Source organism: Stegostoma tigrinum, chromosome 18 (genome assembly GCF_030684315.1).
Source record: "Stegostoma tigrinum isolate sSteTig4 chromosome 18, sSteTig4.hap1, whole genome shotgun sequence".
Taxonomy (NCBI): Eukaryota; Metazoa; Chordata; class Chondrichthyes; order Orectolobiformes; family Stegostomatidae; genus Stegostoma; species Stegostoma tigrinum.
In genome coordinates this window covers 11093055-11116934 of record NC_081371.1, presented here as the reverse complement: position 1 = coordinate 11116934, position 23880 = coordinate 11093055, and the positions used below count along the sequence as shown (strand labels likewise).

Below are 23880 nucleotides of genomic sequence, written 5' to 3'. Positions count from 1 at the left end.
AAATCATTTACCCGTTGAGTCCATGCTCAATCTCTGCAAGATGAATTTAATACACTGTACTCTCCTGCCTTTTTCCAATGACTCTGCAATATCTTTCCCTTTAGGTACTTGTTCTTCAATTTCTTTTTGAAAATCTGAGCAGAATCTGCCTCTGTCGCACTTTGTTTTCTTTTCTTTGTTCTTTAGCGTCTTTTAAGATGTATCTGGACAGGTACACGGATTGGCGGGGAGCAAATGGACACAGACCCTTAGAAAGTGGATGACAGGTTAGATGGAGGATCTCGATCGGTGCAGGCTTGGAGGGCCGAAGGCCCTGTTCCTGTGCCGTAATTTTCTTTGTTCTTTGTTCTTTCTAGAACCTGCATAAATATGTTTCCTCATGTGGCTACAGAACCAACAGCAAATCATTTAAAAATGATCTCCTCTGGCTGTTTCACCAATGAGAGCAATTTCTCACAATTTACTCTGCCTGGACCTTCCTGATTTGAGCACCTCTGTTAAAACTTTCTCCAAAGTGACCAACCGTAGCTTCTCCAAGTATCTACATAACTGAACTCCCTCATTCCTGAAATCAGAATTCTTGGAAATATTTTTCGCACTTCTTGTAAGCCTTTACATTGTCTATAAAATGAGTTGCCTTGAATTTGGCACAATGCACCACTTGAGTTCAATCCATTGTTTTATTAAGAATTAATGCAGCACCCAAATCTGCCCTACATCCCAGGTCCTTTAATTGCTGCACCCCCTTTAGAATTGTACCCTTTGTTTTATATTGCCTCTCCTTGATCTTTCCATCAAAAGGATCATGTCGCACTTACTGCATTAAATTTTAGCTGCTACTTATACCCTATTCCACCAACCTGTTGATGTTCTCTTACAGTCTGTCAATATCCACCTCTCAGACAGTGACACTTCCAATCATGTGTTATCTGTTTATTGAAATTGTACCTTATTTGCCCAGGTTTAGATCATCAATTAACATCAAGAGAAGCAATAATCTTGCTGCTTAACCCCTCATCACTTTATTAAATACCTTTTAGAAATCTGTGCACATCAGATCAACCGATTACCTTTCTCATCTCTCTCTGTTGCCTGACCAAAAAGCTGAAAGCAGTTTTGATTGAAGTGATTTGCTTTTTGCAAGTTAAATAACTCATGGTTGTCCAAGTCACTGTTAAGTTTCCCTAGATTGTTGTTTCTGAATCTATTGAGGTGAAACTCTCCGATCTGTTTTGTTGGGTTTCTGTTTTCATCCTGATATAACTAAGACTTGAACATGTGCAATTGTCCAGTTTTCAGTGTCAATCTGGTATCTAAAAGAAGATTGGAAAATTATGGCTAGTATCCCCTCATTTGCTTCCCTAATTTCCCACCGAACTTCAGATGGTGACTTCAAAACTTTAAGGTCACTCATTATCTCAAAATGCCTTCTCTCCATCAATTTGTGGGCCACTAATATCTTATGTTATTGATTTCTCTTTCACCATATCTTTGGTTGCTTCTTGGTAAAGTCCGATGAACTTTACTTGGGCATATAAAATTCAAGTAATCAATTTGATAAGAGCTGTTTATTTTAAAACACAAAGTTCATGCATTAGTACATGTGAAGTAATATGCTCAGAAACCTGCTCAGATAAAATGAACTTAGTTTGTCATGTGTGTCTCAAATGTTCCAAAAGCATTTAATGAATAGCAGATGGAAATATGCCAGCATAATATTTTTTACTTCTGTGAAATAGAAATGAAATTCTTGACCGTGTGGGATTGTCATACTGAGCTGACCATACATGAGACTCCAGTAATGTGTATGTAAAGGAGTGCATGATTCTGCATTAATGTTGATATGGTTGTCAAATTACATCATCCTTAAACTGGGAAAAAATTGTGTAACTACATTTAATGGAAAACATATAACATCTATTGTCAAAATGTCAGTCTTCAATAAAATCCCAAGAGTTTATTTAATCTAGATTTCAAAAATACCTCTTGCAAATAGATAATCTCTAGTGTTGAAGCCTGAAGTGAAGATTATGCTCATAGTTTACAATATTGACCGATTTCCTTTCCTGACTTAATCATTTTCGAAAAGTCCTACCATTGGTAGGCATGCCTTTAGAAGTTGGGTTCTATGCTTCCCTTGAAAAATTTCTCTACCTCCTTCTCCTCCTTTACAGACCTTCCTAAAGCCCAGAACGTGAGCAAACCTTTATTCTGCCCTCCTAATTGCAGCTGCTTTTGTTCAGCATCAATTTTTATCTGACCGAACCTCTCTGAAGTGCCTAGGACTTTCTCCCACATGAAAAAGATGCGTAATGATAGTTGCTGATATTTCCTTTTCTGGCCTTGTCTGTCCAGGTCATGCATTTATCCTTTAGGCTCTGAGGAGAATTCAAATGAAAAGCTCTTGATGTTGAGAAAAGGAGGGAAATAAGGATCTGGCCATTTCAAACCTCACTGGGGAGCTGATGGACTAGTGGTGTTATCCCTGCCCTTGTTATTCCACAGAGCCAGATAATGTTCTGGGGACCCAGGGTTCAAATCCCACCAAAATTTTACTGGATTAAAAAAAACCTGGAATTAACAGTCTAATGATGACCATAAGTCCATTATGAATTGTTGGAAAAAGGCATCTGGTCCTTTAGGGAAGGAAACTGCTATCCTTACCTGGTCTGGCCTACACATAACTCCAGACCACAGCAATGTGGTTGGCTCTTAACTGGCCTCTGGGTAATTAAGGATGGGCAATAAATGTTGACCTAGTCAGGGATGCTATCATCCTGTGAATGAGTTTTTAAAAAATGTACACCTCAATTTCAGTCATGGCAGAGGTAGGAATATCATGGCCAGGACAGCAGGGTTAACTCCCCTGCGCTCTTTCAAATAATGACATGACATGAAATCTTCTACATCCACCTAGAAAGTCAGGTTCATTTCTCATCTGCATGATAGGCTCACCAACCATATTATCATCATCAGGAGAGTAAAGGTAGGGGTGAAGATTTTTTTCTGGGTGAGGATAAACTTGAAGAATGTTCTGTTTGCCTCATTCCAGCAGTTACCTCAACAGGTGCAGTGGTAGAAGACTGAGTGAGTGAGTAGTGTTCCTACCCCTGAGCCAGGAGGCCCAGGTTCAAGTCCCAACCTCCTCCAGAGGTGTATCATTAACATCTCCCAACAGAAAATATCGTAGAAATCTCTTAGCCAAGAAAAAACTGTTCCAAAGGAAACCTGAAGGATTACAAGAAAACAGTTCCCAAGAAGTGTGAAAGTGAATTCATTTCCCAGTGTGATATGGTTGTCTCTCAAACAGGTAACATTGTTTAGATGTATCTAGCCATGTATTTTCAAATGTATTATTTCTGAGTTGTGCAAAAAATGCCTCTCAATTAAGCGACATTTTGTAATCAAGGATTTTTTGGTGATTTTAAAAAGCGATTGATTCCTTTTTAGTTTAAATGCCATCAATGTTGTACTGTAGTGACATCTGTTAAATGATCCCAGCCCTTCCGCTTGTACTTCAGTTGACCTTTTGACCTCATCAGAATTAACTTATTCGAAGAGATGAGTAGCTTGCAGTAAATCATGAAATAGAAGTTTGTACCTTCCACTGAGTAGTCAGAAATAATGATTAACCATCAAAATTTGAACTTGGGGATTAACTTTGATATTTTTACTTTAATTAGAAAAAGTATCTTGAATTAACTAAAATATGCATTGCGCTGTTGGCAATCTCTTACTGTTTGACTTCGATTAATGACCTTCCATCCATTATAATGTCTGAGGAGGGAATATTTGCTGATGATTGCACAATATTCTGCAACATTTGCAACTAATCTGATGTTGAAGCAGTCAGTGAGACCTGAACAGCAGGCTCAGGCTGATATGAGACAAACTGCATTCTTCGTGACACAAGTGCGAGGCAATAACCGTCTCCCACTGTAGAGATAATAACCATTCTTGCCAGATATCATTCCAAAACCACATTAAAACAATCAGTCGTGAAATTTCAGTGCTCAAAATGTTTCCAAGGCCAATCCTCAGCCTTTGGTCTGGCCAACCTTCAACAAAATACCAACAAATAGTGAGATGTTCTTGGTGTCTCCTCTGCTCCTGTCATATTTGATTCAGCCGTTGTCTCTTTCTGGCCAATATCTCTTATTGACAGTGTGAAACCATTTTTTTATGCCAACATAACTAAATTCCATGGATTCTGTCTTCTGTTTGCATTCGGTCATGAGTTTACAAAGGTCTTTGAAATCTTCTACCAGTTGTCCTTAGACTGGTCTTTCCACAACCAATTAATTGTTAACAAATGTTTCTTGACTGACTGTTCCTGGACCAGTCTCAACTAGTTTGGTTCCTCTTACTATTTGAAGAAGATTAAGGTCATTCATAAGCAGACTGAAGAGTGAGAATACTTGCTTGTGAAGTGTGCATATGTAATTTGCTCTACTTGCTGATTCCACATAAGTTGATCAGTTATTTTTAGCGTACCTTAAATGTCAAGAGCTAAACCTCCTAGAACATATAGGTGCACTTTGTAGACAGTATATTTTTCAACCGTAGCCTCTATTTGATAGTATACTAACACTCATCAAGCTTGAAATTAGTGAGATGCCTATAGATACAATTAACCTCTTACCTAAATGCTAGGACTGGTTCAACCATTTCCCCGAAGAACACTTTAGGCTTTCTTCTCTCGTTAACAGTTTTAACTCATTAACCTCTTCATGTGGGTAGTTAATTGACTCCTTGTTTTTCTGTGATTGCCCCTCAAAGAATTTTCTAGAAGTGACCAATTATTTTTAATACCTGGGCACTGTCTGTGATGTTTCCTCATGCCACAGCGCTAGGAAGACTTAGAATATCTAATGTCTATCCTGCTCACTATACTGGTTTGTTACATGCATCTTCTTTGCTTTGTACAAATTGAATGGATTCGACTGAGCTCCTGTGATAACATTAATGTTTTCCTGTAAGGATTGATCTGTACAGCACCATCCAGTCTTCAGCTTTAATCCCCATCTGTATGACATTCTCTGGAGTTGAATCTTCTTTTTGTGATAACAAATCTGATAAAGACATCACCAGTCAAACAACAATTCTGTCCCTTATGAACTTAATCTTTAAAATATCACAGTTGAATTACCCCTCCAACTTGTAGAGATCATCAATTAAATTATTTATGAATTCCAACTATGCTGAACCCATCTGTTAAAACTTGCTGTTTCAAGAATTTTATTTGTTCAGAGATTAAAATTAAAAGCCTTCAGCCCTACTTCACAAGTATCTTTTAATTCTTTTACATCTTGGTGAACTAAAACAACATAAGTTATATTCAAAATTGTACATAGTAGCAGATTAGCTTGTTGAGCTTCTGATTTAGTGTCTAATTTGGAAGTTCTTCTGTATCTTTGTTTTTTTTCTAAGATGGATCTTGTGTGTCTTACTTGGCCCGCCTCGGAAATTAAGTCTACCTATTAGTATTATTTCTGATGCCAGTTCTTCCTAATGTGATTTTTAAAATTATTTTCTATCCTTAAAAGTCTTTTAATTTTTCAGAAATAGCAATGTGCTGCTACTGGAGTGTTTTCCCACTGTGTGGTTATCCAAATCAAGGATTTCCATCTTCTGTAACTGATATGGAGTATAGCCACCTTTCAAGAGTAAAATAGGGGACTGCTGTATCTTTCATGGATGAAATGGAGGATGACTGGATTTGTCATGGATTATCTAGAAATATCCCACTCTTCACATAATAAATAAATGATTCCCATTTCCTTAATGGCTTTACTGAAATGTATACTATCACGAATTGCACATTGTGCAATTTGAACCTGCCTTTGCATGATTAATTTAATAGCCCCAGGAAGTTGATTAGATTAGATTAGATTCCCTACAGTGTGGAAACAGGCTCTTCAGCCCAACAAGTCCACACCGCCTCTTGAAGCATCCCACCCAGATCCATCCCCCTATAATCCACACACCCGTGAACACTACGGGCAATTTAGCATGGCCAATCCACCTAGCCTGCACATCTTTGGACTGTGGGAGGAAACTGGAGCACCCGGAGGAAACCCACGCAGACACGGGGAGAATGTGCAAAGTCCGCACAGACAGTCACCCGAGGCTGGAATCGAACCTGGATCCCTGGCGCTGTGAGGCTGCAGTGCAAACCACTGAGCCACTGTGCTGCCCTGTTGCAGCCCATCTCTCCAAGTCTGAAAGGCTTATTTTACAATTGATTGGAGATACTGTTTCATCAAAGCTTGGGTTTTCTGCTGGAGCATTCTTAAACAATTAGCTCTTCTTGCAGCTAACTGTCTGCATTACCGCTAATGCATGTGATAAGAAGCAGTTAAGTGAAAACTACACTGTTGCTCACCATCAACAATCTTTACCACCAACTACCATGTAGTGTGAAGAAGTCTGCATTATTGTTCGCAATGGGGTGAGTTTGCTCTATCCTTATTTAAGATAGCAATCTACAGGTCCTACTTGGTCTGGTGTGAATAAAGAAAGCCACACACACCCCAAACAAGACTCTTGTCTTAAACAGTTTAATTGCATGTTAACAAGTAAATGCAAGTTACCCTGATATGATAGGGATTGTTCTAGAACATATGGCATTATTGACCCTTGGACTGTTAAGAAGCTAGTGCCCCAGTGCAGGGGAACACCACTTGTTATTTAATACAAAGCAGAGAAACAACTTTTATCCCTATCCCCCCTCACCCACCTCAAAGCCTCCAATTCCTAATATTCTCTCTATTCCTAATAATGTCTTTGTGAGGCCCTTAACAAAAGGTCTCTGGATGTCCTATAGGCAACATTTCCTCAACACTTCATGATAATGACCTCCTCAAGAAATGTGAGATGTTTATTAACTGGGTTTCTCTGCTTTTGCCTATTAAATAATGGAGTGACATTTGCCATTACACAATCCAAAAGCACAGTTATTCATTCTGGAGAGCACTCAGAATTCTGACCAATGCACCTGCAAATTTCCCTCCCAGTTAAACAACTCTGGAAAGTAAACCATTCGGTTCTAGAGGCACAGTAATGACAGGAGCAAAGAATGGACACTGATGTTCTGTGAAAGAACATGACAGATTTGTTGCAGTTGGGAAGAAGCAGCAGAGTGCCTGAGTACACTCTCAGAACAAACTATCTCAGATGGGTGGTCTTTTAAAACAAAGTCAGGGCATGATTGGGTACCATAACGGGCCTTAGTCTGAGATTGTGGTTGTAACTTGGGTGTGCTGCCTGGTCTATGGAGTTCTACAGGGACAGTTAACAATCCATAAAACCAAAATCATTGCCCTCCCTTTATATGCCATGGATTCTCATTCCCATTATCTCTGATCATTGACAGTGCAGTTTGTATGTGTCAAGCAGTGTCCCAACAGGAGATAAAATGATTATTTTATTCGATGGCTCATTTTGAGAATTCCTCGGCTTGTTTTTGTGCGTTCCTTGGGTTCCTATGATTTTTAGGTGCTAGGGGTTCTTTCAGGTTAGTGACTCCATTAAAGGATATTAAAGAATTGAGAAATTCCAAGCTGGCTGGTGGTCAAACATCCAACAACAACCGAACAATTTTCATTCAACTCCTAAAATGGAAGAGTGAAAGGGAGCCGTGTCTCTCACTCATTCTGTTGTGCAAGCTGACTCCTCCTCGTCCCACCACCCCCTGGCCAAATCTCCCTCTCCTTCCTCAGTGTCTCTTCTCTCTCTCTCTCTCTCTCTCTCTCTCTATCCTTTGTCTTCACTCACTCACTCATTCATCCACCATTGGATCTGTTGACACCACAACTTCGAACTCTTCCCCCCAGAGTAGATCAATGTTGATGCTGAGATTCCAAGTCTCTTCTTTTTTCAGCTTTATTGAAATGGGGGGGGGGGGGGGGGGTTGGTCATAGTTGGGAATGGCGCAGTGGGGTCAACTTCCCCATTGCATGATTTCCAACGATAGATAAGGCATCTATGGTTAACCAGGGAGTTTAAAAGTAGCATCAAACTGAAATAAGAAAATCATACAATTTGGCAAAAATTAGGGGAAGACAGAGGGTCTGGAAAGGTTTTTAAAGTCAATAAAAGATGACCAAAACAGAAGAAAATGATAAACTTTGAGGGTAAACATGTAAGTAATATCAAGGTGAACAGCACGATCTTTAAACGTGTGAAAAGGATCAGTGATATAAAGTGAAGCCGTAGAAAATGACCTTGAGGAAATGTTGACACGAAACCAGGAAATGGCAGAGGATTGGATATATACTTTGTACAAAGTCTTCATAGTAGAAGACACTAATTGCTTTGCAAATTACCAATTAATCAAGATGCAAAAGGAGGAGAGGACATAAATACAATAATTGTCACTAGAGGAAAAATGCTAAGGGAACTAATGGGGCTAAAGTCCTATTAATCATCTGAATATGATGATATTCATTCTAGGATATTAAAAGAAGCGACTACAGAGATAATGGATGCAATCTTCCAAAAATTCTTAGGATTTTGGATCAGTCCCAGAGGATTGATAAACTGACAATATAACACTTTTTCTTTTAGCAAGAGAAGGAAACAAATAATAGGTCAATAGCTTAACGTATGTCATTGGGAAAATATTAGAATTGGTTATAAAGGATATAATTGCAGAGCTTCTGAAATATAATATGATCAAGCAGAATCATTCACAAAGGGGAATTGATGCCTGACAAATTTATTTGAATTCATTGAGGAGATTAAAAGCAGGATTGATACAGGGAAGCAATGGATTGTATTGTATTTTAGATTTTCAGAAACCATATGATAAGGTATCTCACATGATGATAAAATAACAGCCTGCGTTGTTGAAAGTAGAATATAAGAATGGATAGAAAATTGATTAACTAATAGAAGACTGTGTGTTGGGACAAGGTGGGCATTTTCAAGAGGGTGTCCTGTAACTAGCGGAATGCACAGGGATTAGTGATGGGTCCACAGTTATTTACAATAAATATTAATGACTTGGATGAGTGAAGCGAATGCACTATAGCCAAGTTTGTAGATGACAAAAACATAGATGGGAAGGCAGTGGCTGGGATGACAAAAAGTTTGCAGAGTGAAATAGATTAATAAATTGGCAAAATTTTGGCAGATGGAATATAATGTGATAAAATGTGTGATTATGAAATTTGGTAGGAAGAATGGAGGAGCTGAAAAGTATTTAAATGCAGAAAGTTACAGAGTAAAGGGACCTAAACATACAAGATACTTTGGGGACTTGAAAAAGGTAGATGCAGAATGGTGGTTTCCCTTGTGGCAGAGTCTCAGACTAGAAGATATAATCTCAGAGTGAGGGGTCATCCACTTAAGACAAAGATGAGGAAGGATTTCTTCTCTGAGGCTGGTGAACCTGTGGAACCACAGAGGGCTGGGTCATTAAATATAAATTAAATCTATATGTTTTTAATCTGTAGGGGTTATTGGGAAAAGGCCAGAAAGTGGAGTTGAGGATCACCAGATCAGCCATGATCTACAGTGGAGCAAACTTGATGGGCCGAACAACCCATTTCTCTGCCATGTCTTATAGTCTTACTTAGTTCCTGGAAGGGCAGCAAGAGCTTGATGCAGAGAATCTGAGAGGAACTGGACTGAATTGCATGGGAAATACAAGCTTTGTGATTTGGGGAGCAGCTCCTCCTCGATGCTGTCTCTCCTAGGCTCACTGGTCCTCGAATCAAACCCTGCATGATATCCTACGGTCAACTAGATGTCTGCACCCCTGCCTACAACTACTCAGTCCTAGATCATGGAGGAACAATAATGTTAATTGGTATTTCACAGGGACTGTGTTGAAATTTTTGCTGCTGTATTGCCTTCACTTATGATATTTATAAAGTGAATTTGCCAAGCACCCCAGTCTATGAACATCCGAGTGGTATGCGAATGCCCAGGTGCATGTACTGGAGGACGTAAATGCTGTCTTCAAAACAACTAAACATTGCAGTTTTCAGTTACAGAGAAAGATAGATGCCTGACTTTACCAAGATATCAGCCACATCACTCCTTCATACTTGACATTCTGTGGCTCTCCATAACATGTGCAGAGCAGATGCAGCAAGGCACATTGATCAGCTCAGACCTTTGTTGAACTGATATTTGAAGACATTGAGCCAGTCAAGTTGTTCAACATGGTAGCGCTACAGATTTCTTGATATTATGAATGAACCAACAGGATGACAAGCTATAGAAAAGCAAGAGAACAATAATGTTTATTAGCCAGCTGAGATACGGAGATGGGTGTACGTTTCACTGCAGTTCTTCTTACGACTTCTGTAGGAGATATTGTTTTGTTTTATGTGACTTTTTACAATCCACCAACAGAAGAGCCAGGAGGAGACATGAGAAGTTGTTGGCGGATAGGATCAGTGTAAACCCTAAGGCTTTCTATCGGTATTTAAGGAATAAAAGAATGACGAGAGTGAGATTAGGGCCAATCATAGATAGTAGTGGGAAGTTGCGTGTGGAGTCAGAGGAGATAGGGGAAGCACTAAATGAATATTTTTCGACAGTATTCACTCTAGAAAACGACAATGTTGTCGAGGAGAATACTGAGATACAGGCTACTAGGCTAGGTGGGATTGAGGTTCACAAGGAAGAGGTATTAGATATCCTACAGAGTGTGAAAATAGATAAGTCCCCTGGGCCGGATGGGATTTATCCTAGGATCCTCTGGGAAGCCAGGGAGGAGATTGCCGAGCCTTTGGCATGGATCTTTAACTCGTCACCGTCTGCAGGAATAGTGCCAGATGACTGGAGGATAGCAAATGTAGTTCCCCAGTTCAAGAAGGGGAGTAGAGACAACCCTGGTAATTATAGACCAGTGAGCCTTACTTCAGTTGTTGATAAAGTGTTGGAAAAGGTTATAAGAGATAGGATTTATAATAATCTAGAAAAGAATAATTTGATTAGGGATAGTCAGCACGGTTTTGTGAAGGGTAGGTTGTGCCTCACAAACCTTAGAGTTTTTTGAGAATGTGACCAAACAGGTAGATGAGAGTAAACTGGATGATGTGGTGTATATGGATTTCAGCAAGGCGTTCGATAAGGTTCCCCACAGTAGGCTATTGTACAAAATGCGGAGGAATGGGATTGTGGGAGATATAGCAGTTTGGATCGGAAATTGGATTGCTGAAAGAAGACAGAGGGTGGTAGTTGATGGGAAATGTTCATCCTGGAGACCAGTTACTAGTGGTGTACACAAGGGTCGGTGTTGGGTCCACCGCTGTTTGTCATTTTTATAAACGACCTGGATGAGGGTGTAGAAGGATGGGTTAGTAAATTTGCAGACGACACTAAGGTCGGTGGAGTTGTGCATAGAGATGAAGGATGCTGTAGGTTACAGAGAGACATAGATAAGCTGCAGAGCTGGGCTGAGAGGTGGCAAATGGAGTTTAATGCGGACAAGTGTGAGGTGATGCACTTTGGTAGGAGTAACCGGAATGCAAAGTACTGGGCTAATGGTAAGATTCTTGGTAGTGTAGATGAGCAGAGAGATCTCGGTGTCCACGTACACAAATCTTTGAAAGTTGCCACCCAGGTTGACAGGGCTGTTAAGAAGGCATACAGTGTTTTAGCTTTCATTAATAGAGGGATTGAGTTCCGGAACCAAGAGGTTATGGTGAAGCTGTACAAAACACTGGTGCGGCCGCACTTGGAGTATTGTGTACAGTTCTGGTCACCGTATTATAACAAGGATATGGAAGCTTTGGAAAGGATGCAGAGGAGATTTACTAGGATGTTGCCTAGTATGGAGGGAAGGTCTTACGAGGAAAGGCTGAGGGACTTGAGGCTGTTTTCGTTAGAGAGAAGACGGTTGAGAGGTGACTTAATTGAGACATATAAAATAATCAGAGGGTTAGATAGGGTAGATAGGGACAGCCTTTTTCCTAGGATGGTGACGGCGAGCATGAAGGGGCATAGCTTTAAATTGAGGGGTGAAAGATATAGGACAGATGTTAGAGTTAGTTTCTTTACTCAGAGTAGTAAGGGTATGGAACGCTTTGCCTGCAACAGTAGTAGATTCACCAACTTTAAGTACATTTAAGTCGTCATTGGATAAGCATATGGACGTACATGGAATAGTGTAGGTTAGATGGGCTTCAGATTGGTATGGCAGGTCGGCACAACATCGAGGGCCAAAGGGCCTGTACTGTGCTGTAATGTTCTATGTTTTAAGTTATTTCCACTGTGCATTTTATTGAACTGTTCATTTTACTTTTGGAAAACTGGTACCATCTTTTCGATACATGGATGTGAATAAATATCATTCCTGTGATAGGTGCACTTCACATTTATGCTGTAGTCAAATCTCCCCTTTAAGGTGGTCTTCATGCTGGCTGCTGATGCATGTCTCCACTATCTGCCTAGCCCCCATGTGGCTTCCTGTTTTCCACTGGCTCAAACTGAAACTGTTTGTCTTTGTTTTTTACGACTTTCTTCATTTCTGTAACTTTCTCCATGCACACAAAAGTTCCTCACCCCAAAATCTGCACTACCATTGAAAGTCATGCCTTCAGCCATCTATTTTCCACACTCTCTTTGAGCTGGCATTTGTGAATTCCCTCTAGTCACCAATCAGCACTGTCCGAGAACATGTAGGTTTATTGTGACTGGATCTTGGAGTTGAATCACAAACAGTGTAACTAACAGGTCAGCCATCGTCAACTTGAACAGCAGAGCAGACCTGAAAGGCTGAATGGCCAACTCATGCTCCTGATTGGTAGGTTTATACACGACTAAGATTTGGCACATGCAACAACAGCCTACATTTGCATAGTGTCCACGCTAGGTTATAAAATAAAAGCTGTGAGCAATGTCAGGAGAGGCGACCGACATCTTGATTAGAGGTTTGAGGAGAGTTTCAAATGATAAGATAGTCTTTTGAACTATCCATGAGATAGTGGAGTTCCAGGGAAATGACTGAAGATACAACTGGGAAACCTGGACAGTATGGACAATTTGGGCTGAAGGGCCTGTGCTGTATGCCTTTCTGATTCTAACAGCAATGTGGATCTGGACAAGATGACTTGATCTGTAGAAGATACTAACAGCTTTCCTTTCTCATTGTAGCATATTTAACACCAAATGCACAACCTGACAATTTTCACCGATATTTCCTTACTACTTACGAAGAACTAATGGCAGGAATGTAAGCATTACTCTAGTAATTCTTACTCTTTTTCACGTCCCGTTCCTTACGTTATTCATGATGTTTCAGCATTGTATTGTACTGTTGACTGAATCATTTTGAGATGGGATAAGCCTTACCTGTTACTTCTTGCTATGCCTCCTGGGATTTGTGCTGGCCATCCTTCTTTACTAAATGTGACTCCATTACTCTGGTGACCAGTGCACAGCCTGTAAAATACAATAAATGTTTTTCTCTACACCTGGATGAATGAACTTTTCCAATATTTCTGGTTCATCAGCCGCTCAATGTACTTCTGGGTCACTATAGCATGTGGTTTAAGATTGGATCCCTAATTTGAATTGTTACCATTAAGCTTGCATTTATTTGAAAGTAAATCCCATAAATTTATTCTGGATTATAAATATTAGAAGTAAACGAGCATATCTTTTGTTTTCTGGACATACTCATTAGTCGTTGCTAAATTAAAGATCTGTAAAAGGATGAGGGGTCTCAGGGAAGAGTCCCATCTTCCAGTTAAGAATTTGTAAATCAGTAAATGTAAACAACAGTAACAAACTGTTTATCAGTAGGTAGTTACAGTAGAATCTGAAATACTGTTGTTAGCTGTGAGCACATTGCCTTAAAGTTGAGCAATTTCATTTCAAATTGGTTGGATTTCCCATATCAATCAATGGACATCTGTCTTTTGCAAGGATTTCTTTAATTCCTATTAGTCTGGTGGTTAATTGATGTGGATCAACAGAGATACAATGTCTGATTTTACTGATTGTGCGACAAATTTCTACTTGATCTTGATATGATTACAGCTGCCACCCTCAGTCTCCATAACCAAAATGCAGCATCCAAAATGGTTTACATGTTTAATTTGTAAAAGTATCTCAGGAAATAACATTAATTTTTCTCACTCTTTTGCCAGATATGTTCCAGGCATTGGGCTTTCAGATCTGGTTGTCCCTTGCATATTGAAATTGTATCTAGAAACGCTGTCAAACATTGGCAGCAGAATTCTTTTATCATGTCAAATGCTAACTAATGTGAATGTAATAATCTCCTGTGCAGAGGGATAAGTTAAGGCAAAGAGCTTGGAATGAGTTAATTCGAGTGAAGTTTGTTTCTAAAAGTGGCCTAGAGCCAAGAACAACTTGGTGAGCCAAGAGATGAAACGGGGTTTTGGGTGTAGACAGAAGGAGTCGTACCCAACTGTTTCAGTCAATAATGGAAACCATTTTTGCCTTCTCTCTGATACTTTTCTGCTCAACTTTCTCCCCTCTTGAAACTCGCTGGTTTTTAATTTGATTTTACAGGCCAAGGCCACACTGAGCCTAATGTTCATGCCTGAACTGAACCAATCAAGCATTCAACCAACAGCCTTAGTTAAAGTTAAACCCAAACCAGGCCTTAAGCAGAGTATGTAAGAATACAATGGATAGTTGCAGAATTAGGTCATTTCAGCCCCTGAATCCTGCCCCACCATTCAGCAAGATGACGTTTGCTGTACCCCAGGCCTCAACTCTACTATTATGCCAACTCTTCATGGCCCTTAACTCCCCAATACTTCAAAAATCCACAAGACTCCTCTCCTAAAGCTTTCAGTAATCTAGCCTGGAACAAGAAACTCCTTCACATTTCAGTTTTAAATGAGTGTATTCTTATTCCGTAACTCTGTTCCCTAGTTGGAGATTTCAACATCTTCTCACCGTCTACCCTATCAAGTCCCCTCAAACTTGTAGATTTCAATAAAGTCAGCCCTATCTCGTTTTAAAGTCTAATCAATAATGGCCTACCCTGTTTAGCCCTTCTTGATAAGTCAGCCCCTTCATCCCAAGAATCAGCCAAGTGAATCTATTTTGAATAGCCCCCAGTGGAGGTATATTTCTGGTATAAAGGGACCATGCTATACTCTAGATGCAGTCTCATCAGCACCCTGTAGTTTTGTAACAAAACACTTTAAAAATAAAGGGCTCTCATTAAGACAGATCAGAATATTTTTCCCTCAGAGGGTTGTTGGTCTGTGGAATTCTCTTCCCCAGCGGAGGCAAGTTGATTTGAAAAGTTTTAAGCTGAGTTAGATCCATTCTTGATGGATAAGGAAGTCAAAAGGGTATAGTAGGTGTAGACAGGAGAGTTGAGTTATGGCTACACTGAGATTAGCCATGAGGTGGTATTATATAGTGGGCAGGCTCGGAGAGCCAAATTGTATCCTTCTGCTTAAGTACAGGTCATTGCTTTTAGGTGATGATAGACCAGGTTGATTAGTCATTGCCCTGAGCTGCAGATTATAAAATGAAGGCATTTTTCTCGTGTCTTCCATGACAGAAGGCATTTTAAAAGTAGGTTTAAAAAATAGAAATAAAACTCTGGACTAAAGTTAAATTTGTTACTTTGTTACATTCCTTACCATGTTAATGTTTCTGTTGTGTGTTAACCCACTCAATTCTAATGATCTTCCCCCATCAGCAGAGTTTCAGACTTGGACAGATATGTGGCAAGTGACTATTGTTGCATATAAGCAACAGGCAATGACCATATCCGTCCAACAAGAGAGAATCTAACCATTTCCCCATGACGTTTAACAGTGTTACAAATGCAGAATCCCTACTATCAACATCGTTGGGGTCCCCAGTGACTGTGAACTTAACTGTAACAGCCAGTACTGTAGCTATAAGATCTGACCACAGGCTGGAAATTCTGCAGTGAGTAACTCAGTCTCCAAACGCCTGTCCACTATGTACAGGGCACAAGTCATGAGTGTGTTGGAATACTCCCACTGCTCCAAAAACCAATTGAGAAGCTTGACACCAATCAGCGCAAAACATCATGTTGAATTAACATTGTATCCACCACCTTATATACCTCACCTCTCTGTCATAGCACACTGTGTTGGCAGTGTGTACCATTTACACTGCAGCCACTTTTCAGATCTGCAACTTCACCACTTTGAAGAACCAAGGCAATATGTGCATGAGAATATCAGTACCTGCACTTTCCTCTCCACTTATCTTGGAAATAATATAACTGATCCTTCGCTGCAGCTGGGATAAAATCATGGAACTCCATCCCAAACAGTACTGTGAATATCCCAATACCCCAACAGTTGTAGTGGTTTGAGAAAGCATTGCCTTGGCTCAGCAGCAGCAGCAGCTTCTCAAGGTCATGTAGGCAAGAGAATGCTGGTCTTACCCATGACATTCAGAAGCCATGAGAAAAATAACCCTTTTTATGAACAAGTAGACACTTCCTATGGGAAGGCTTACCAAAGTTGACCATTTTGAAGCAGCTATGTCCTTGAACACATGTACGAACGCAACGTACCTTACATCTGAAATACTTAGGAACTGAAATCAAGTCTCAGATATAAGTGGATAGGCAGTGCATTTTGTACCTCGACCACCTTAATTCTTCTATTGAAGACAGTGTAAAATAAATTGGATACAGTTTGAAATGGACTACCGATCTCATTGCCTCAGACTCACCCTAATACAAAGAGACTGGAAAAGAGTATTGGGAGTGATAAAGGAAAAAAATACTGGAGAAAAAAAATGAATAAAAGATAGTAAAGTCTGAAATGTTGAGTGGAGACACTTGCCAAATGGACGTGATCAGAAATTCTAACCTGTTTTTCCTCGTAGGAATGCTGACTGATCCACTTTGAAGATCCTTGACTTCTTTTTCCCTTAAAAATCTGCCTTTGCATTTGTTGAGGTGAGGGCGGGCTCGAAAGTTTGAAGATATTTGTGTTTCTGCTAAACTGACAATTCAAATTATCTTTAATCTTGGGAATATATGATTGTTGCAGATTGTTTTAAAAGAAAATTAAGACGACAACCCTATTTGTTGTCTGATAGAATACACCGACGGTGGAATAAATTGAGAAAAAAGGTCTGTCAACTGCAAAGCAATGTTTGCTCAAGCATGTGGCTAAGTTCTGAAAAATATTAAATACATAATAAAACTAGTCACTACATTCAGTGAAGATCTCTTGGAAAGATTTGAGGAACAATCAAAAATTAAGTCAAAAAGTATGTGAAAAATCAATTTACTGCACAAATGTTACTGCTGAAAGCACCCCTCAGCTGGAAAAGCCAAGTGATGGTGTGTGATATAACTCAGCAGGACTTTCTTGGCAAGAGATAAAAGTGCTAAAGGCAAACCCAGAAAATCTGTAATCCACTATAAATCATTGCAGTTCATGACAGAGATTGGACCATGCCTGACAATGAAAAGCTTTAGTGCTACCTATAGAATCTTTTAAAAAAGGTATTTCATTTTTAATTAATCTGTAGATTTTTAAACTGAGCAATATGTCGGATTGTTTTAAGGATTTTTGTAAGGCTTCTCCTAGTAGTAAATATATTGAACTGGAAAAAGGAAATTACTATGTCTTTAATGGGAAGACTGCTTCTTTGATTCATAGTCTTGAAGATATCTGAAGGTTCAGGCACTCGCATGTATGGTTCCTTCAGGAGACGCTACTTTGCGTTCTCTCAATAATGTGTTGTGTGGTATTTTAAAGCAGGCATTAACTTTACAAAAACTAACTGGGCACCATGAAAAGATGGCCAATTGCAAAATTTCCCTTCTAGATTTCTGTCACTGGGAACCTAACTGAACAATTTAGAGCTCCTCCACTGGCCAATACTTTTACCGCAAAAATAAGCATCTACTTGAGGGTACTGTCTAACCCCGAGAGGTCATTGTGCTGCTTTCATTGCGCATGTGCGAGATTCTGGCAGTAAAAAAAAAGGTGGCAATCAAATCAGCACAATAGATATCAATGAATAGGATGGAATGATGTCCCTACAGTACTGGCATGATTGCTACACGTGGATCACATGAGCACCTTTCAACAATGTTGGCAGACGCATATATGTAGGAAGTATAAGTTGGAAGTTAGGTGAACAATGCAAGTCTTGACAATATGGTAAGGAGTGAACAGGATACTAGCAAGTTTTATGTTAACTTAGACTGATGAAATGGACAGAAACATAGGAAATACAATGTAATACGTCTATATTTGAGTGATCTTTTACAAAATGTGAATATGACAAAATGATTTGCTTAAAAAGTTTTTAAAATGTGAAATATTTCACTTTATGAATTGGCACATTGAATATGAAGCAAGGACACTGTGCTAGACTTTGATACTCATTGGTTAGGCTCATCTTGAGTATAGTGCACTATTTTGGGTATCACACTTTAGAAATATTTTACAAGCTATAGAGATGGTCCACAGCATGTTTACCATGATAATACCGCAGAAATGAAGGACTTCTGTGGGGGAAATTAGAGAAATAAATTATTCTTACTATAGCAGACAAAGTTAAGGTAGAACTTAATAGATGCTCTGTATTCATTATGTGAGAGGTTTGATAGAACCAGTTGGGAGAATCCGTTGGCTTGTGTTTGATAATCAGATCTCGTGTATTTTGAACAATTGGAAAGACTAGCAGGGAATTCAGAAGAAATTATTTCACATCGGTTTCTTATAGTCTGGAGCACACCTCCTAAAAGAATATTGGAGTGATCAAAAGACAATTGCATTTGGATTCAAAGAGGATTAATTTACAAAATAATGGGAAGAAATATGGAGTGTGGGAGTATATTATTCAATAGGCATGATGAGCTAAAAGGACTATTTCCTCCTTAAGGTTCTGATTCAAAGGATCCCATTTAGCTTGCAGAATCTGTGCTAGTTCCACCTTTTCTGGGAGCTTATCTCCATTATCCTATGCTTAATCTTTGCTGTTTTGTGTAAACTCTTTTTCACACTGCTTTTGTAGCAGGTCTGCTGATAGGACACTAGGTCTCTGTGGCAGAGGTCAATCTATTCAATTAATTTTGCACAGTAGTTTCATATTATTTTAATCAAATATTGACATTTGTTCAGAACAGTTCCCTTGGTTGTTAAATAACTGATCCAATACTACGCAATTTTGTACCACTTATTTTTTGGTTTCAGCATTTTCATAATTTATGAGAAATAACACAAACTCCAAACATTGATCATTGTAATAATTCATGCAGTTCTGCAATAGTTCTGCATGCACACTGATGAAGCAGTCTGTCACTGGAGATTTCCGTTCCACATGCTATAATCATCGATCCACACTGCACCTCAGATCTCGCATCTTGCATTTAATTTCAAATTCTTTTGTCATTTCTGAATAAAATGATATTTTTCTGTCTTTTCTAAAACAAGCCTTTCCAAATTTAAAGTTAATCAAGAGGAGGTTAAGAATGAAAATCTTTGTACAAAAGCTGAATAAAATGTAAATTATCACTTGCTATGGTTGAAATGAAATCATTGGTTTAAAAAATGCTCGATCATGACATGAAAATAAAGATATGCCAGGTAAAACTTGTGGGGCCAGACTGGTATTTTTAGAGTTAAACACCAGGGAAGACTTGCTGGCTGTAAGACCACCTACAATTCTAATGTATGAAATGCATTTTTATTTGTAGGTCAAACACAGAGAGAGTTGTTTAAACTTATAGATGATCGCCCTATGATGAACGAGATGGCTTAGTGCAAGGCCACATTGTATGAGCCCATGACACATCTTCAGTCGTACGGAACTGAAGAGAAGCCTAACACAGATGTGAAACTAAAGTTTAGTTTTTATAAGCCCTGATTAGGAAAAACCTTGAAAGTTTGGCAGTTGCGAACGATGTCAGGGCGACATTTTTTTGGAAAAAAAAGGCAAACTAGCACTTCTGATGTAGCGTAATTATATACTTTCAAATTTCATACAACCTTTTACCTGAGGAATTCAGAGTGAAGAGTAGTTTCTGACTCTATAACGATAGGTTTTTTTCCATTAGTATTTTGACATGGGACAGAGTACGCATCAAGAAATGATGTAACCAATAATGCTCTCCCAACCCACAGGATGCTGGTTTACAATTTCCCAATATTTTCTCTGAAAGCGTGCACTTCCATTTTGCAATTTCAGAATTAACCATGTAGCCATTTAGTAAAAAAGAAATCAAATGTCAATTCTGTAAAGTGAGGCAGAAGCAGAAAGATGATTCAATATTGGAAATCGGATCAGTGGTCTGATTCGTTGAAATAGAAAAGGGTTTTCATAACCAATTTAACGTTCTGCATACCAATGTATGTCATGATTTAACCATCTCTATTCTTTTGAACATTTTAAAAAATTTTCCTGCGCAATTGTCCCGCAAAACACCTTGCTGAATTATTTCAAATTAATGGAAAAGTAGTGACATTATTGATAACAGATTCTAGAGTAGATGGACCAAATGGCTTCTGTGCGGAGTCACTTGACAATTCTGTGATTGATGTTAGCCCTTGAGTCCCACATGGTACCATTGCTGGGATTCCTTGTAACTGTCGTACTTGCCAGTTGTTAGTGCTAGTTCCACTACTCTGTGTTTGCAACGATAGATTAAGGTCTCGTACTTCACAAATACGTAGATTCAGGATATAATTTTACAAGGAAAAATGTTTATTTTTCATATGTTTCTTTTATTTGTTACCTAGTTTCTTCCTCAGATACTCATGGTTTCCTCAGTGGTTTAATGGAGACACGTCCTACCCAGTGTACTGTTGAAAGTCCCATACAGTAGCGGGGATACAGTGAACTACACCACCCTTGGAAAAATCAGCAGTGCTCCTGCTTCTGATTACAATCTGCTCCAGACAAAATGTGCACATCTAAATATTGGGTTAATCTGGGAGCATCATTGTGATGACTTCAGAGGAAAAAGTAGTTTTAAACCCTCATCATTATTCACAATACTCCTCCCCCCAACTCTACATCAATTATATTCATTAATGAACGCAGTTGAGTAATTGCAATTTTTAAAAATGCTGACAGGCAAATTTCCTCTACTCAAGGTTAATATAGTGAGTACAGTACTGGATTAGTACCTCATATAACATAGGACTAATTCCTCAGAGACATTGTCTATCTAAGAATAGAATGTGCAGAATTATTGCAAGCCTTCAACTCTGCACTGTCTAGTCCGACTATATGACACAATGCTGCTCTTTACAAAATATGCACAGTAGTTCTAAGGGGGAATAACAGTGTTTCTGGCATCCACATTATTTGGAATACTTAAACACATCTGTAAAATATAACATCTCAACCTTCATCTTCCTGTTTGCTTCATATTTAGAACATTGTACTTTATTTTTCCATTCTCCAAGAATATGAAACCAATTTACCTCTACCTTTCTCAGCAATGTTGTGTTCTGATGTAAAAGGCATGTCTACTTCAGATGAGGACTCTGTTTTAGAAGTCTCTTTGTGTGAAGCCAACTGTATATTAACTCCTGTTTCCAGATACCTGTTGCTGTTTGTTTTTCTTCAATAGGAGACGTGTGTCTAAAACTATAAATTAAACTTGGGTCAGCAGATGTTCAGAATTGTGGAAAAGAAAGCTCAGGCCAAATTCACGTCAGTCCAGCCTTTGTTGTAAAATAATCTCTTCAGCGTCTTTTGTTAGCCCCTAGAAAATGCACAGCTCCCATTGTGGATTGTCTCACAGTAGCTACATGGGCTTAGAGAAGAGCTGGTGAGATAGAGCATAGAATAGAATAGCGTGGTACCATACAGCACAGCAGATGGTCATGCTGTTCACTGTGCTAGCACTTTGAAAGAACTATATAATTATGTTCACGACCATGCATGTTCTCATTTCTTAAGCAATTAGCCAATTCTATCTTGAAAACAATTATTGAATCCAATTCACTATTCTCGGCTGTGCAGTCCAGCTCATAACCATGGTCACATTGATTTTACTATTTTATCTTGATGATCAAACTGGAAACAGGATTCACCCGCTCCCCCCGTGCCCCCCCCCCCTCTTTACTGTCAACTGGGTGGCATCTCAAGTTCTCAAATGTGACCCAATGCCCAGTCATCAACTAGTGAAGCTGGAACATTGTGAATGGCTTCGGTCCTCTTCGCTAAGAAAAAAATGTACTGGCGTTGGAGGCAGTCCAGAGAAGGTTCACCAGACTAAAAGGATTGCCTTGTAAAGGGGATGTTGAGTAGATTTGGGCCTGTATTCATTTGAGTTTAGAAGAATGAGAGGTGGCCTTATTGAAACCTATAAGATTCTTAAGTGGCTTGACAACGAGTTTGTTCACCCCTTGTAGGGAAAGTCTAGGACTGGAGGGTGTAATCTCAGAGTAAAGGGTCACCCATTTAAGGCTGAGATTAGGAGGATTTCTTTTCTCTCAGGGTGGTGAATCTGTGGAATTCTTTATTGCAAAAGGTAGTAGAGGTTCGGTATATTCAAGCCTCAGAAAAACACCCTTTTTAAACAGTAAGGGGGTCAATGGGAATGGAGATAAGGCAGGAAAGCGGAGTTGCGGATTATCAAATCAGCCATGATTTCACTGAAGCAGACTTGATTAACTGAATGACCTACTTCAGCTCCTATATCTTCTGGTCATACATATTTGTCTATCCTGCTATTCAGATAAGTCAGGTAGAACTAAATTGCTTGACATGAATTAACTGTCTATATGTATGGCCTTGCATGCACAACACCAATATGGCTGTTGCATGGTCTGAACCCAGAATTTTGGACATAATTCTAATATTACTACATACCCAAAGGGTATGCAAAACTGTGAATCTAGTTAGGACATGCTGTGGAGGAGAGATGAGAGGAGGATGCTAATTCCTTTCTTACATTGCAATATCTGTTTCAGGCTTTCTAAAATAAGGGAAGCCAGACACAAGACTTGATGTCAACTTCTGGTCAGCTCTTTAAGTGGGCACACTCCCAGCAACCTCAAAGGATATGAGGGGAAATGTCCTGTGACCTCATTTGCATAGCTCTCCAAAGCTCCTGCTGTTGCACCAAGCATTGACAGAAGGGAAATCTTTCCCTGACCTTACAAATAAATTGATCATCCCTTTATCCTTGCTATTCTTGTGATAGTTAGCAAGAGTGGGCACCACAAAGAATGAAATGTGCTGGATGCCTATTGTCCTTTACCCTTACACAAGCAAACAACCTAATGCCCTTTTAATCCCCTGTGGTCAGTTTGTAACTGTCCATTTTCTGTCTGCAATGAGCTATTCACTGTTCCCTTTGTCCTAATGTTGTATGGACTCTGGCCTTCCTTGAATATACACATCCTACTATAAAGAGGTGGGATGCATGTCTACTCTCAGAATGCTGCCTGCGATGTTCTAACATCATGTATTGGGGAGTGAAGAGCCAGCCCAATCATGACTTCGTCTGTGACAGCTATGTACCTAACCTCTGCTTTGGATTGGGCTGGAGCAAAATGGTAAACATCTCTTCACAGAGAGGATATCCACCAAGAACCCCCTCTCTAGCCCTGCCTCCAACTATTGTGGCTGCTGTACTACCGAAGCCACTGAATACCTGTGAAGGTGTCTAGGATGGTTCAACTTTGAAGCTGTGGGCGATATATGACTTCAGCTGTTAGCTGATTTTACACTGCAGTCTACCCTTTGGTGAAAGGAATCTTTGCTGATTCTTTACAAAGGAAACGGTACCTTGTAGACTGCCACTACTTCTACAATCAGTTTCTGTGCCTTTTCATCTATATGTGAGAATTAAGAATTCTACATGAAGTAAAATAACTTATGCAACTGTGGATCCAACATTTCTGCAGTACGTGAGGATATGAGGTGAAATGGTTTGTCCACGAGACAACCAGAGCTTGAGGC

General features: G+C 39.4%; 1 protein-coding gene and 1 long non-coding RNA gene across 7 annotated transcripts in view; one reads left to right on the top strand and one right to left on the bottom strand.

The window, feature by feature from the left end:
* Positions 1-23880, top strand: part of LOC125460805 (A disintegrin and metalloproteinase with thrombospondin motifs 20-like) — a 357534-nt gene that overhangs the window by 242699 nt on the left and 90955 nt on the right. The window lies entirely within an intron of this gene.
* LOC125460807 (uncharacterized) overlaps positions 3808-23880 on the bottom strand; it is a 29740-nt gene continuing 9667 nt past the window's right edge. Inside the window, exons 5-6 of one of the 2 annotated variants that reach the window (XR_007249342.2) lie at positions 13312-13401; positions 3808-5072 (exon numbers count right to left, since the gene is read on the bottom strand). This is a non-coding gene — a long non-coding RNA (uncharacterized LOC125460807). Of the gene's footprint in view, positions 5073-13311; positions 13402-20703; positions 21556-23880 lie in introns of those variants that run through there. The other variant, XR_007249341.1, reaches the window with a different exon arrangement.